The sequence below is a fragment of the Eschrichtius robustus genome, chromosome 7, assembly GCF_028021215.1.
Source record: "Eschrichtius robustus isolate mEscRob2 chromosome 7, mEscRob2.pri, whole genome shotgun sequence".
NCBI classification, from domain to species: domain Eukaryota; kingdom Metazoa; phylum Chordata; class Mammalia; order Artiodactyla; family Eschrichtiidae; genus Eschrichtius; species Eschrichtius robustus.
In genome coordinates this window covers 108,133,834-108,151,099 of record NC_090830.1, presented here as the reverse complement: position 1 = coordinate 108,151,099, position 17,266 = coordinate 108,133,834, and the positions used below count along the sequence as shown (strand labels likewise).

The window sequence follows — 17,266 nt, the reverse complement described above, 5'->3', positions numbered from 1 at the left end:
AGAAAATGTGGTCGGTCCAACTATCTATACACACACACACACACACACACACACACACTGGAATAATACTAAGCTTTTTATGGAAATCTTGCCATTTGTGACAACATGGATACACCTTGAAGGCATTATACTAAATAAGTCAGACAAAGACAAATATTGTATGATATCACTTTTATGTGGAATCTAAAAACAAAACAAAACACCTGAACTCATAGAGAACAGACTGGTGGTGGTGGGAGGGCGCAAAATGGGTGAGGGTAGTCAAAAAGTACAAACTTCCAGTTGCAAAATCAGTAAGTTTTAGGGATGTAATGTGCAGCATGGTGATTGTAGTTAATGATACTGTATTATAGGGACTTCCCTGGTGGCACAGTGGTTAAGAATCCGCCTGCCAATGCAGGGGACACGGGTTCGAGCCCTGGTCTGGGAAGATCCTACATGCCGTGGAGCAACTAAGCCCATGTGCCACAACTACTGAGCCCGCGTGCCTAGAGCCCGTGCTCCGCAACAAGAGAAGCCACCGCCATGAGAAGCCCACGCACCGCAACGAAGAGAGTAGCCCCCGCTCACGGCAACTAGAGAAAGCCCACGTGCGGCAACAAAGACCCAGCGCAGCCAAAAATAAATAAATAAAATAAATTTGTAAAAAAAAAAAAATTACTGTATTATATATTTGAAAGTTGCTAGGAGAATAAATCTTAAAGTTCTTATCACAAGAAAAAGAAACTATAACTATGTGTGGTGATGGATGTTAACTAGACTTACTGTGATGATCATTTTGCAACATACACAAATACTGACCATTATGTTGTACACCTGAAACTAGCAAGTTATATTTCAATTATACAATTAGAAAAAAAAGAATAATAACCAAAAAATGGTTTCAAAAATGTATTGCTGGGCAATGCAATCTTATTGATTTTCTTGAAACTATCTTTTTTTTGTTGCTGGTACAAGCAGAAAACTCCAAGTAGCAATTCAAGTGAGAGGAATAAAGTTACTATAGCCTATTCCCCCTTGTTATTTTTTTAAAACACTGCCTTCATAGTTGAGAGTTCCTCACTGTTCTTTGCCCTCAGTGTGAGCAAGTCAATTAGCCAGGATTCTTATACTTAGGCATTCTTGCCTTGCTGAATTCCTGCCAACTGTTAACACCTACAGTTACACTGACTATATTCTAATTTCAATAAGAATCTCTCATCACCGTTCAGTAACTAATTTCTTGTTGGTTTTTGCCTTCTTCAACTGTTCCGTCCTTTTAATAACTAATTTCTTCCTCTCCTCCAGTTTCTTTTCTTTCAAGAGTATAAATATTATGTGTTTCCCCCTCCTCCCCAAAACATCTTTACTTAAACCAACTGCCCATTCCTTCTATGGTCCTGTTTCCTTCATCACCCCTGACACTGACAACTTTTCAAACTAGTAGTCTATATCCGTTTCTTAACTCCCACACCACTTATTCATTAACCCTGTCAGACTTATAGTCTGGCTCCCACAACCAGTGTTCTTGAGAAGCTATTCTCTCAAAGCCCAGTGGAGTATGTTTGGGGGTACTTACTCAACCCACTTAGGGTCCATTTTGGGAAATGGCATAGAAGTCCATATTAGAGCAACAAACGTGACAATCCACATCTCCCTACTTATCACCCAGGATGGGGCCAGGAAGTTGTCTGATTCAAGATGGGCAACCCATTTATTCTATGATTCTACCTTCCTTTCAATCTGATTCTTCTTCCTACTTTCTAAAATGAAGGTTTTCTTCAGTTCTCACTATTTTGCGCTTTACCTCTCACCGAAGACTTCACCTGCTCAAATAAACCAATCATTGTATGTATTCAGGAACACTCCAAATATGTATTCAGCTCAGGCCTCTTCTTTCAACTCAATTTCCACAACTCTGTCTCCTGGACACTTCCAACTAAATGCTTACTTTCATCGCAAACTGCTTCCAGCTAATAACCTCATTATCCTCACCATAAAAACTGGCCACTACACCTTTCCCTGTCTCACTTCTCAACCTCTGTTAATTCGCCATGCTAAGTCAACCTGGCTTAGAAAGCCTAACATCAGTATCACTTCACTCTCCCTTATCTATACATTTATGTAATCATTAAGTTTCAGCAATTCTTTATTCTAGATTTTCTACATACATCCCTTCCTTATGCATCTGCACAGCCAAGACCCTAGTTCAGGCTTATTTTCTGGATGATTACAAGAACCTCTTCTAATTTTCTCTCCATTACATCCTAAAAATAACTATCAAATTAACTGTTCTAAAACACAGATCCTTTTAAGGTTCACGTTGAATTCGATCTCCTTGATTAAGCAAATTCCAGTGTCATCTGTTGCACCTCTCAACTGCTACGTACTTGTATTTTCTTGTGTTATCTACTACCTTTTCAAATATTACATATGAGAATGAAGGAGGGAATTTTACTCTCAATATCAGAGCTCTGATTCTGGGCAAGCAGGATAGAGGATTTAAATCTCCCTAATTTAGATCTCCTTTAATTCCATTAGCCACCATGGTCTCACCAACATTCCATAAGCAAGGAGGGATCCACTTTTTACTTCTTTGGTATACTTTCTGGTTTATCACAGAACCAGACATTCAATAAATCTGCCAAATGATCAGTATGATTAGTATACTGGTTAACTCTAACCACATAAAATTGGATACAGTTAATCTCCGATTAATGGTTTCTCCAAGTCTGTATGTTTGTTTTAGGGGGAAAAAGTCCACAGATCGGGAGTATATATTAAAAAAACACAACACACACACACACACAAACTGCCCCCGCCCCCAAAAAAACCTCTTTGATATTTAATCTTGGATGAGCACTGATTCACTGTGTCAAGTGGTTTTCCTGAATCTTTTAAAATAATCTATAAAAGGCCTCTGGAAACACAACAAGGTTAGGTCTTGCAATTTAGATTTGTACAATTAACTGAGCAAGTAGTTAATCATGTATTAATTTGTGGTATCCATTTAACTCCACCCTGTATCTGTTTAAGTCTCACAAGTAAATAACCCTTAAACTTCTCATATTTGTTTCTTCTTTCTCAGTCTTAATAGACAGGCACTATATTGATACATTTTTCTTCCACAGTTCCTTTTATATAATAGGTACTATGAATACTTACTGAGTTGTGGCACTCTGGGACAAGATGACAGACAAGTCATTATCTAACAGCACTGAATATACCCAAACTAATAATTCAACACAAATACATGCTGTAGGATACAATGAGAAAATAATAACTAGATTTAGTATCTGCTCTTACTATAAATTTCAATGTGCTAAAATAGAAATAAAAATTAAAATGTTAGGGCTTCCCTGGTGGCGCAGTGGTTGAGAATCTGCCTGCCAATGCAGGAGACACGGGTTCGAGCCCTGGTCTGGGAAGATCCCACATGCCGCGGAGCGACTAGGCCCGTGAGCCACAGTTGCTGAGCCTGCGCGTCTGGAGCGTGTGCTCCGCAACAAGAGAGGCCGTGATAGTGAGAGGCCCGCGCACCGCGATGAAGAGTGGCCCCCACTTGCCGCAACTAGAGAAAGCCCTCGCACAGAAATGAAGACACAACACAGCCATAAATAAATAAATTAATTAAATTAAAAAAAAAATTAAAATGTTAGAAGGATATATCTAAACTTCTAATTAGTGTATACTCACAAAACAGAGGAAACTATGAAATGTTCAGAGTAAACACATGACAGACTAATGAAATCTATCTAGTTACATGATTCCTGAGGGTAGATGGGCACTGAAAGAGATCTATAATGTGACTCTAGTCTTATCGCTGGTTACTTACAAAAATAAATGCTCTGCTGCACCCAGGATGTGCCCCTCCTGTGTCTGCCTATCCAGACCTATGTATTCTTCAAAAATGCAGCTCAAGTCCCAACTTCTTAAAACATTCTCCTAATATGCTAGTCAAATACTGAACTTACTAACAGTCTTATAATAAACTTAAGAGCATAAACATTTTATATTTTTGTACAACATCCCATCTTACATTATCCTTAGTTACTAAAACATCCATGCTCTTTACTCTATACTTGCTATCTCTACTCTATCCATGTACAAGAACAGCCATTACTATAGACTGATTCATTGCTTAGAATTAGTCCATTTTTAGGGATATGAAATGGTGAAAGTAATTTTTAATTCTTCCCATCTCTCCAATACTCTCTCACTACTATTGGATCAGCTCTTCATACTATCAACACGATCCTACAATTAATAAAAGCCTCACAAGATGGTTTCTAATAGATACAGAAAGAAATACAGATGTATATATACATATATTTAAGTAAACATACATATTTCCTAGCTCAGACAACTGACGAGGCCTAGAAGCAGTGATGTTCTAGTACCAATGAGTATACCTAGTACCTTGGTTTCTTATACAATTTTCCAAATAAGAGAAACTAGGATTCCTTGGAGAAATCCAGGGTTGGGGAAGGGAAAGCAAAGATATGTGTGGAACATATTTTGGTGCCAAAAAGTAAAGAAATGATAGAAACATGTTTAAAAAAAAAAAAAAAAGATGAAGAGCCAACCTGAATGGGCTCTCAATGGCCAAATCCAGAACAATTCAAACTACAAAATAAACAATGATTGTAATAAATTATAACCAAAAGAACAAAATAAGAATATGTAAGTCCATATTGATAGGTAAACAAACAAAAACATAGATAGAATAGATAGAGAAGGGAAACCTCTTCCTTACAGTAGGTTTCCAGCTAACAGAGGTTGAAGAAATAATACAAATAGAAAATCATCATCCGGTAAACACCATAGTAGTAACTTTTTCAGGCACGATTCATCAATTGATGCTAAAATTAATGTATGATAAGAAACTAGTATGATGAGAAAAAGAGATTCACAAAATCTCAAAGCACGTCTCCACGATTTCCACAAAAGGGAAAAAAACAGAAACCTTACAGTAGAGAAAACTGGCAGACACCATCTTAACCAAGTGATCAAAGTAAACATCACCATGTGTTTCTCAATATGGTGCACTAAGGATGACACAACATCAATTCTGTACAGTTCTTGCCAAAAATGTGTAACCTGAATTCAATCACGAGGAATCATCAGAAAAACTTAAATTGAGGGGCATTCTACAAATCAATTTGCCAGCATTCTTCAAAACTGTCAATGTTATGAAAGGCAAAGAAAAACTGAGAACTATTCCAGACTAAAGGAGACTAAGGAGACATGACAACTAAATACAAAGTGTGATCCTAGATTGGCTCCTGGACCAGAAAAATGACATTACTGGGGTAACTGGTGAATTCTGAAAGGCTTGCAGATTATACTATTGTATCAATGTTAATTTCGTGATTTTTATAACTGTACTGTGGTTACATAAGATGTTAACATTTGAGAAACCTGGGTAAAGGGTATAGAGGAATTCTTTTTATTATTTTTGCAACCGTTTTATATGTCTAAAATAATTTTAAAAAGAAGCTAAGAAAAAGTAAAAAGCCTCATGAGTGAATAATACACAGAGAACTTTGTATATATGCTTGGCACATGTAAGCACTCACAACAGTTAGCTATTAATATTATAATTCTCCAACTTTATTAAGCATGTTGACTTCTTAGTTCCTCATTTAGTAAATATTTTAGAATGTCTACTACATGCCCAACAAACAGGAAAGGAAGGAAAGAAAGAAAAAGCCAAGCAAGGCAGGCAGGCAGGTAGGCAGTGACGCCTAGCACATCTGAGACTGGCTATTTCAAATATCCTCATGCCCATTTACACTCTTACTCTCTCCCCCTTTCAAACTGAGTAATCCCAAATGCTTCTTAATTCTTACTCGACCATTTTGTTATCAAAATGCATGTATTCTAAAAACATGGATCAAATCCCAGCTATGTGACTTTGCCCATAACTTAGTCTCTGCGACCCTTCCCATATCTTTATTTGTAAAACTGGGATATCTTTAACCAACTTTATAGCGTTGTTGTGAGACTAAATGGAAACAAAAGTAAATGACACATAGTATATGCTCAAAAAAAATGTTAGTTGTCTTTCCCTTACAAATTATATTTTCTAACTGCTGAAGTGTAGATGAACAATTGTTTTACTAATTTCTAGCTGAATATTTGTTATATTTTCTGAAGAGGCAACTTCATTTTTCATCTAGATATTTTAAAAAGTAAATATAAATAATGTATTTACTTTATCCATTCTAACAGTCAGTATCCAATGAAAATCCAATTAACTAAAAAATATGCATAACCTCCATCTCATTCCCAAATATCAGACCCGTATTTCTAACAGCTCTTCCAAACATTATCTAGACATCTCGCCATGCCAACCCCAACTTAAGATTCTAATATTGTGCTCTATGCTGCCACCTCTTGGCTGTTACCATTCTCTCCACATATTTCTTCTATTTTTGGAATCTTAAGTCAGCCAAGCCTCAACCCAATGGATACATTTAATTTCCAGATTCTAGTGCTTCTCAGATAAGATGCTCCAAATGCCTGCAAAGAGTTTCAACAAAATCACTTTAAATCTAACACAACTAAAGCTATACATTTGACAAGTTATATATTCTAGGCTCTCTCTTACTATTTTCCATAGACATTATGGCTGTCTCTGAAAAAAATAAATGCCCAAGACAGATAGTGAAATGCCTAATGGAGAAAATCAGCTTTCCCAGATCTAGCTGGGTTTTCAAACGGAAATATTCTTCCTAATTAGAATACTAACTAAAAATTATAGAATTACGAACAGTAAGAACAGCTGCTACATGGTTAAATGCTACATGGTTCCATGCGTTGCTATTTCTGTTTTCCTCTAAAAATATTCATGCAACATTTTATCCTCATATAGCAATGGAAAACTCAATCATATTACAAGACTATACTCTACTCAATTATTGAACATAGAAAGGCTTTCCTCCCAAACCAATTCTGAAAGAAAGGTAATTAATCATTGGCTCCTTCTATGCTACCAAAATGCCTATTAAATAACTTCAACAGACAGTCACAACACGTATGCGTGTGCACGCACACACACACAGACACACACAGTTTAAAATGATGAACTTTAACTTCATTGGTAGCTGCTTAATTTTCTGGCCTTTTTCAAACCACAGTAAATTTCAAAACACTTTACTCATTAATTCAATAAAAACAGACCATCCTGGATAATCACAGCAAACACTTTTTCATGTACTTAAGCAAGAAAAAGATACCACAAAAGAAGAACGTTAAGAAGCTCTTAAACTGGCTTTGATTTTAAAACTACTTTCCAACAATGGTAAATAATGGTAAAGTGGCCAAATGCAGGGGTACGAAGAAGCATGTCATGTTTCATGGTCTTCAGAGGTTGACAGTGTAGTCAGGAACACAAGATTCAAACACAGAAAAGGATAAACAACAAAAGGCAGAATATTACTTGACAAATAATTGGTATAATATTTACTACAACAGTGTGAAGGGTGGAAACAGCAATAAGAGCAGAGGTGTACCATTAATAAGAAAGGGGAGTCAAGGTAAGAGTAAGAGCAAGGGGAACTTCAAGCTATAAAGAACAACGGGCATGCAATGTTGTAGTTCAAATGGTAAAAGCATGTTGTTTAATACAAATGATCAGACCAGTTTTGCATGGAAGACTAGTGGGGTAGCATTAGAAAGAGAAGTGGACTGACCTGTGGAGGGTACTGAGGCACTGAGCATTAGGCTAATGAATCCCAAAGATAATTGTAAAGTCACTGGAGACTGAGTGCAGGGTAACATTTCCACACCATCTGAGGGGTGAGGGTCAGGGGGAGGTAGGGAGGAGAGGGGTTTAACCATGTAGCAGTGTTTAACACACTGAAGAAAACTAAAAGAGACCAATCATGTTATTTCAGTAGTCCAGAAGTAATGCTAATGGTCTGAACTATGGTGACGACTGTAGAAAGAAAAAGAATGGAAGAACTGATAGAACCTGGTCAATGATTTGAAGTTAGAAGTGTACCAGAGAGAGGAAGGAATTAAAAATGTTTCCAAAGCTTTAAAGCAGGGAACAGAAATACCAAAAAAAGAAACATAAGACAGTAAACCATTATTAATAAATGTTTCCAACAATTGAAATGTTTCTAAACCGGAATTCTTTTTATGTTTAACACAAAGCAATAAAACAACAGAAATGCAAAGGTACAGCCAATTTTTACAACTGAACACAAACAGCATCCATGCTCATATATTATGAAGAAACATACTAAAGCATAAACCACAGTCCATCATAAATCTACATGAATTAGTTAACTACTTGATCCAGATCCATGTTACTGTCCGAATGACTCCCATTACGGGAATTACCATACATTTCGTATTTAAAATAAACACAACAGTTTGAGACCTAGTTCATTATTCTGCCTAGTGAACTAAATAAATAGACCAATGCATGTTGGGATACAGATTTCTCAATAGGCTAATCAACAGACTAGAAACAGTCTAAATTGCAAAACTGAGTTACTATCAAAACTTTTATGAATAAATATGGAATCAGTACTCCTACAAATCCTCCAACAAAGTAACCAAATTTTGGAAAAATAAAAACTATAAAATACCACACTAGACAAGTTTCACAAGTTTCTTGGTTACCTTTACTTTATCTCTTCTCAAGCAACAGAACAGACAATTTTCATCAAAAGTCCAATCAGAAATGCTTTCAGGTTCACAGTCTGCAAAAATAGTAGGAATAACAAATTAACAGTTACAAGAGAGGATTTTTCAGGAAACAAATGAGAACTAATTTCAAAAATATTATTTATTTTAACAACAAAAACACCCCTCACTAAGTAGTAGACAGATTCCTTATCTGCAATAATTGCTCACTAGTTAATACACCTTATTCATACATATATCTGCATTATCAACCACACACAAAAAGATGCTTACATGGATATAGCTTCAACCCACATAAAACTGTGAATAAAAAGGAGAAGGAGACTGGGGCTTAAATCACCAAGGTATCATTTATGTCACCAGGAAGAATTTGAAATGCCAAAAAAATTTTTGAATACCTTTAAATAAACTGAGATCTTTTAATAATGCAGGTCCAAACAGCCCTTCAAGAATACTTTCAAACCCTAAAAGGATGAAAAAAAATCCATTATTACAATAATATTCCCTACAGTAAATTTAACCTTGTTGCATGAAAAAACAATGGTGTTTTCTTCCAATTCTCAAGGACCTCCAGATTATTACTCATGGGATGCTGAGGAGAGTATATGACCAATCTAAAAGGAGCATTTGCATTTTTGTCAGTGATTAACACTCAATACAAATTCAGAGCCCATTCCAAGACAATACAAAACAACAGTAGAAATAACCAATGAAGGAATGGAAATTCATGAGATCTCTTACTATCTTACAAAATTCCAAATACCTCTTTACATAAACTTTCAAACTTCATTTTAAAAAGCACCTTCCCCAATGAAAGAGTCAAACTGCTTCAAAATTTCCACAATGTTCTGGGTTAATCTAAATGGCATGTTTCTGAATATGAACTGAGATAACAGATTCTTCAATCTAACAGTATTTTTTTAAAATTAATTAATTAATTTATTTATTTTTGGCTGTGCTGGGTCTTCGTGTCTGCGCGAGGGCTTTCTCCAGCTGCGGCAAGCAGGGGCCACTCCTCATCGCGGTGCGCGGGCCTCTCACTATCGCGGCCTCTCTTGTTGCGGAGCACAGGCTCCAGACGCGCAGGCTCAGTAGTTGTGGCACACGGGCCCAGTTGCTCCGCGGCATGTGGGATCTTCCCAGACCAGGACTCGAACCCGTGTCCCCTGCATTAGCAGGCAGATTCTCAACCACTGCGCCACCAGGGAAGCCTAACAGTATTTTTTAAGAAGGAAAATCCTAACTGAAAACAACATGTGTATCACATGCACACACAAAAAGCCCATTTTAATATTATAAAAGAAAAAGACTTCTGTAATTAGTTCACATTGCTACAGTAACTACTCACTGGTTCCTTTATGAAGCTAGAACCCACTAATTACACATACAAAAAGAAAGAGAGAGAGAGAAAGAGAATTCAAATATACCTACACATAGATGTTTTAAACTATTACCACTCTCAATCAGTACAAAGTAGAAAATGAGGGGACTTCCCTGGTGGTCCAGTGGTTAAGAATCCGCCTTCCGATGCAAGGGACACAGGTTCGATCCCTGGTCACAGAAATAAGATCCCACATGCCACAGGGCAACTAAGCCCACGTGCCGTAACTACTGAGCCTGTGCGCTCTAGAGCCTGTGCGCCACAACTAGAGAGCCCACGCGCTGCAACTACTGACCCATGCACAACTAGAGAGCCTGCGTGCTGCAACTACTGAGCCTGCGTGCCACAACTAGGGAGAAGCCTGCGCGCTGCAATAGAAGATCCTGCGAGCCACAACTAACACCCGACACAGCCAAATAAATTAAAAAAAATATTTAAAAAAATTCCTTTAGAAAGTTCTAAAAAAAAAGTAGAAAATGAAAACAAACAAAAAAAAACCTTTTCTAATTTATTATCTCAAATGTTGATTAACTCAATGAAAAACAATGTAAAAATATCTTTGCCATCTTGCTGTTTTCTATGGATTAAGAGTAAGGAGGAAAATGCAAAAGAGAATCAAATTGTACCTTTATACAACATAACAAATAATTCATTAGTGCAGCAGTTCCCAAATTATGTATCATGGACCTCATTAGGAGCTCAAATAATTACAAGAGGTCCATGAATCCATGTCCTTTAAGCATGACCTTTAGAAAGAATAGGCCTTGTACATACAACTTTTCAAATGCACACAAATATTATTGCAATTAAGAAAATATATAAAGTGTTACTGAATTCCTAGTAGTTTGGGGCACTATCTATCTATTATCACCTAAGGGTTTATAATTTTTTTTAATTGTTAAAAAAGTACTCTTATGTTCAAAAGTGAGGGAACCACTAATGTAAATACTATAGCCAGGTGGATACATGAGGTCCACAAACAGGGACATTTCCTAACCACAAATACAATCACCATAAAGCGTTTGGAAAGTAAGGGAGTAGAAAAGATGGTCCCTAGAAACAGTATTTTATCTGGTTGTAAGAGTAACATTGTAATGTAAGGGATTTCTTTGTCCTTAATATTAAGCCATCATTTTCAATAAGGTAATCCCTAGAGTTTGTAGTATCTGCACTGTAGTTAGAGAGCTGATTTTTCTAAACTATTTTCATGATTTCTAGATTCTAGATTTTTCATTTATTATTAAGGATTAATTGTTTTTCAACTCTCCTTCGTTCTTCCCATCAAAATGATTCCAAGGACATCAGCAAAACCAAACTACCCATTCAAGCAAATGGGAGGTATCTATCCTGTTTATTATTTGCCTACTATAATTAAAACACTGTCCACTAAATTACTATGTCCTCTCTTCCCTACACTAGGGAGGAGAGAAAGTGTTGGGCTAAGGGTTTTGAGGGTGGGGAGGTGGTGATGAGGGAATGAGAAAGAATTGCTAGATACTGCCTATCTTGGGCCTGCAAACTATATATTTTCAACACTAACTTAAAAAAAAAAAAATCCTGCAGCTGCCTCTAAAGCCCTCTTATCCCCAAAATGGATTTCTGACTTCACAAATATTAATGAAAGCACTTCAATATCTGGCAAGTACCAAGTACACACTGCAAATAACTAAAGGGGATTACAGGTGGCCCTTACTCTGAAGAGCAAATTTAATAGGCTTTCACCTGGGTTTATATGAAATTATAACAAATTCCAAATGTGGATGCTTAGCCATAAATTCTTGAAAGGGAAAAATGTAAATACAGCAAAAAATAATACTAAGAAAGAAAAAAAGCAAATAAAAGCCTTGGGAGATAAAACTTTAAAAATTACAAAAGATAACAGAATTGGAAAGAATAATAGAATAAGAACTTCATCAATAACACACAAACACTAACAAAAACTGAATCATATTATCAAAGAGCAGTGAAAGGGACAGACCAAAAAGAATCAAACAAGAAAAAAAATCTGGTCATAAATGCAAAGATTTAACCACAACTAATTTTGATCAAAACAGTAACTGTAAACAAGTCACTTCTCTTTTGCTCACGTCTGCAGCAATACATTAAACTGTACAAATACTGATCAGACATTGTTAAGTCATATTTTGCTTCCCCCTGTTAACTGAATTTAGTGCCACTCAGTTTTATTAATACTAAAATACTGAATTTAGCAGTTGCATAGCAACAAGGAATGTCTCACGTGCTATGCTTGACATTAACAAAAGGCAAACAAGAAAAGAACAAATGTATTCAAAATTTATACCATGATCTCACAAAAAAGCCATGAAGATCAATAAACAAAATGCCATGGAAAATTAAATAAATAATGAAAAAGACAGCTATGTCCTTATGTTCAATCACCAGGGCTTAAAAAGCACCTGTATGTAATATATTATTACATGTAAAGAAATATTAATAATTTTATTGAGCATGACTACTGGCCAAAGAATTCCTATCCAACATTGCAACTGGAATCAAAGCTGGTCTCCAATCCCTTTCTCGCTGCAACCTGAAGACAATCACTGTGTCTTCAGACAGTATTCCTGAACACTACTTTAACAATGTGACCATCTGTTCAGAAAAACCCCACTTTGTTTAAAAAACAAATCCCAAATTCCTAAGTCCAGCAATCAAAACTATTTATAATTTGACCCTAACCTACCACTGACAGTCTTATTTCTCAGAACTTTCCTGCTCATTCTCACAGCTCCAGCCACGTTGGTATTCTAATCTATTCAGTCATCTATTATTTCTACCTCCTAATATTTTCTCAAGCCTTTTCATTTCACCTCTGCCCAAATAAATTACTTCCTTCAAAGAACTCTTCAGTTTGTTCAACAAATAGATATTCGCTTATCCAACATATATTAACTGAAGGCCTACCACCTATCAGGGACAGTGGCGGGCACTGAGTAGGCAGGCAATGATGACAGATATGGTGTCTGCCCTCATGAAGCCTGAGTTTCCAGTTTTCTCGTTCTCAGAATTCACATATCACTCCCCCCACTTTTAAATAAATGTCAACTGCCTTATGTTTTCTCTTTTCTGTCACATGTAAAGCCCTATGTAAGTATTCTGTAATATAAAATTTGTCATAGGCTAGCTAAACACTGTTTTTGTGTTTCCTTCTATATGTTTATGTCTTATCTCCTCAAGGAGATTTAATGCTTCAAGAAGGCTAGGAAGGGAGGTCTTTCCTGTTTCCCACAAGGTTCCTCTTATACTAGGGCTCTATGTGCCTGGTTTTTAGCTTCTGCTTTGAATAACCTAGCTCTCAAAAACAAAAGACAGAAGATTAAAATTACTCATACATTACCCTCTTCAATCTAAATCATAATCTCTACTCTATTTCTAACCAAAATGGGGAAAGCAGATTATGAAAAGTAACAAGATAGGGACATATCAAATTTATAGCCAACTAATAAGCAACAGCCTGTACTTTTGAAATAAAGCAAAATATTATGAATGGAATGAAAATATGGTTCATGACTCTTGGGAACGTCTCCTCTGAGATAACAGTACAGAGATTATCAGTCTGAGAGATAAAGAGGGGCTGAAGGAAAACTAGGAGCATATCAGAAAATCAGTAATTTTCACATCAAGGTCCCTTGGATATCTTGCAAAACTTGGTGCCCGGTATAAAAGAGCTCAATCTTCAATAGAGTATTATTATTTTATAAAATATCAGTTCAAAGGTACGTGCTGGTAACGATGATCAACTAATAGCTTAATAAACAAAGAGGAGACTGATAGTATCTGGAGTTCTTTGCTTAAAACTCAGGGTTTTAAACTTGCAAATACCACACTCAACTTCATTACAAGTGAGTGCCAAAATGAATAATTAAAAAGCACCAGATTATACAATCTTTCACATGCAATCCAAAGGAATATAAGGTAATGAATCCCTTTTTACTGATGTTCCAGCTATTTCAGTGTGTCATACAACCAAATAACTCTGGATGAACTTCTACAGGTAATGAGCAAAAACCAGGCTCCTCTTCTCATTACTTTACACAATCCACCCCTGCTGGACAGCTACACTCATTAAGAGTTCTTCCTCTCTCCCTGAGCATCTGCTTCCGGCCCATGCTCTGTGAGGAACCCATTTGCTGGCTTACTTATCACCCTGAGAATTACCCAGCACAAGAACTGATGAAAAAGAATGGGCATCATCAGAAAATCTACAAACAACAAATGCTGGAGAGGGTGTGGAGAAAAGGGAACCCTCTTGCACTGTTGGTGGGAATGTAAATTGATACAGCCACTATGGAGAACAGTATGGAGGTTCCTTAAAAAACTAAAAATAGAATTACCATATGACCCAACAATCCCACCACTGGGCATATACCCAGAGAAAACCATAATTCAAAAAGCCACATGCACCCCAATGTTCACTGCAGCACTATTTACAATAGCCAGGTCATGGAAGCAACCTAAATGCCCATCGACAGATGAATGGATAAAGAAGATGTGGTACATATATACAATGGAATATTACTCCGCCATAAAAAGGATGAAATTGGATCATCTGTAGAGACGTGGATGGACCTAGAGACTATCATACAGAATGAAGTCAGAAAGAGAAAAACAAGTATTGTATATTAACGCATACATGTGGAATCTAGAAAAATGGTACAGATGAACTGGTGTGCAAGGCAGAAATAGAGACACAAATGTAGAGAACAAACGTATGGACACCAAAGGGGGAAAGCAGGGTTGGGGGTGGTGGTGGGATGAATTGGGAGATTGGGATTGACCTATATACACTAATATGTGTAAAACAGATAACTAATAAGAACCTGCTGTATAAAAAAATAAAATAAAATTCAAAAAAGAAAAAAACACTGATGAAAAACTTGACCAGACATACTGAAGACAAACAATACCCCAGTCAAAACTAACAGCCCAAACTGAAACAGAATTAATGAAGAAAAACATCAGAGATTGAAGAAAAATTATAAATAGTATTTCTATTGTAACCAGGGAAGAACAGCATTTAAAACAAAAAGCAAGCTGCTCTGGAAAAGGAGTGGAGAATATGTGCTTGGGGAGGGGAAAAAAGAAAAACGAAACTGCCAAAAAACCAAATGGAGGTATTAAGTAGAAAAATATACATCAAATTAGTGATTTAAAAAGCCAATTTAAGAAATGTCCTCACAATGCATAGTAAATCTGCAGACACAGAAATCATGAGAAAAAGATTAGAGATGAGGAGGAGGCCAGGACATTCAATATCTGTGAAATAGGATTTCCAGAACAAGAAAGAGCAAAGAATATAAATTTTTAAAAATTAAATTTAAGAAATGGGGGTAGGGTGAGGGGGAAGGAGGAGGAGAAGGAAAAGAAAACTTCCTAATGTTGAATACTGTCTTGAGTCTTCATATATAATGTGCTCTGAGAAGTACTGGGGCAGAATACGCAGGGGAAAACAAAGCATATATACATGTAAAAACTCTCCTGGCAGAATATCTGAATTTCAAAAATAAAAGTTTAAAAGCTCCAAATAAGGAGAAAATTTTACTTAATTTTACATAAAATAAGAAGAAAGGGATTTAGAATGACAGGCATTTCATCAGTAAAAGTAAATGCTAAAAGCCAATGGAAGTATGCTCACAAAATTCTGAGGGTAAAAAAACCTCACTTTTTTTAGCCAATCTATTTTTCACAGATATGAGTAAAATAAAGAAATTACTGGATATGCTATGATTTGGAAAATAGGACAGCCATTTACTCTGGGTACTAGCAACAGTCACTTAAAGTAGTTGAGCTAAAAAAAAAAAATTCAGAAGAAAGACCTAAAAATGGAAAACACTGTTTATATAAAAAATAATGGTAAGCAATATACCAGTAAAACTAACCGTTAAGTATAAACAGTTGTTACTAATATAGGGGGGGATTCAGTTTAATATAACATATAAGAAAGGATTCTTTAAATAGATAAACACAATATAATTTTTTAAGTTAATGATTTAGGAATAACATCCCAAACTATTACAACACAATCTTGGGTGAAAAAGTAAGAGTAAAATATGCTTAAGTAAAGTATGTAAGATCAAGTGTGCATGTGAGATGAGGGAACAACTTATAACAGTCATTACTGTTTGATGTTGATAAGAAAATGTAGCTTTAAATTTGCTTAAAACGTATGGATAAAGCTGAAGAATTTTCAATCACCAGAGGAAATAGAGAACAACCAAAAAAGATCAACTATAAAAGTAAATAAAATTAAAAACTAAACAAAAAGCGAGCATGCTAAACAAGAAACACAAAAAATAATTTCAGGAATAGTATCAACTGCGTACATGTTACAATAAATGTTACTCAACTGAATTAACAACGTAAAAGAGAAAAAAGTGTCAGGTAGGGCACAGCAATATGCAGTTCATAACAGACTCAAAGTGACATAGATATGTTGAAACTAAAGAGGGAGGCATAGATATAAGAAAAATGTAAAAAAAAGAGAAAAGAAAAGAAAGCAATAAAGGTGGCAGTAACAATCAGAAAAAGAATTATTCAAGGATAAAAGCGTAAAACATAGATAACTAATAAGAACCTGCTGTATAGCACAGGGAACTCTACTCAATACTCTGTAATGGCGTATATGGGAAAAGAGTCTTAAAAAAAAAAAAAAAGAAAGAGTGGATACATGGAAATGTATAACTGTTTCACTTTGCTCTACACCTGAAACTAACACAACATTGTAAAGCCACTATACTCCAATAAAAATTTTTTTAAAAAGCATAAAACAAAAAAGTGAAGAATTTTTCAATTACTAAAGGGCTAATCTATTTATGAGTGAAACTGACTTATAATTTTTTTTTTCTTATATATGTTTGGGTTTGGCAACTGTCCTCCTCAAAAGAGTTGAGATATATTTCCTTTTTTCCTACTTTCTGAAAGAGGTGACAGAAAATTGGGAAGCTTTCGTCCTTAAAAGTTGGGAAGAACTCAAATCTAAAGCATTCTGGGCTTATTCTCTTTGATAGAAGAGTTTTAACTATTAAATTTATTTAATAGAAATAGAACAATTCAAGCTTTTTATTTCTTCTTGAATCAGTTTTTGGTAAGTTATATTTTTCTTTAATTTCAAAATTATTGGCATATGGTTGATAGTATTTTCCCTTATCTTTTTAAAAGTTGTGGTAAAATGTACATAATATAAAATTTATCATTTTAATCATTTTTAAGTTTACCATTACATATATT

General features: G+C 35.6%; 1 protein-coding gene across 7 annotated transcripts in view; it reads right to left on the bottom strand.

Moving 5' to 3' along the window:
- Positions 1-17,266, bottom strand: part of LCOR (ligand dependent nuclear receptor corepressor) — a 125,977-nt gene that overhangs the window by 54,352 nt on the left and 54,359 nt on the right. For all 7 annotated transcript variants that reach the window (XM_068548284.1, XM_068548287.1, XM_068548285.1 and 4 more), the window contains exons 3-4: positions 9,039-9,104; positions 8,617-8,696 (exon numbers count right to left, since the gene is read on the bottom strand). The gene's annotated coding sequence lies outside the window, so the exon portion shown is untranslated. The remainder of the gene's footprint in view (positions 1-8,616; positions 8,697-9,038; positions 9,105-17,266) is intronic.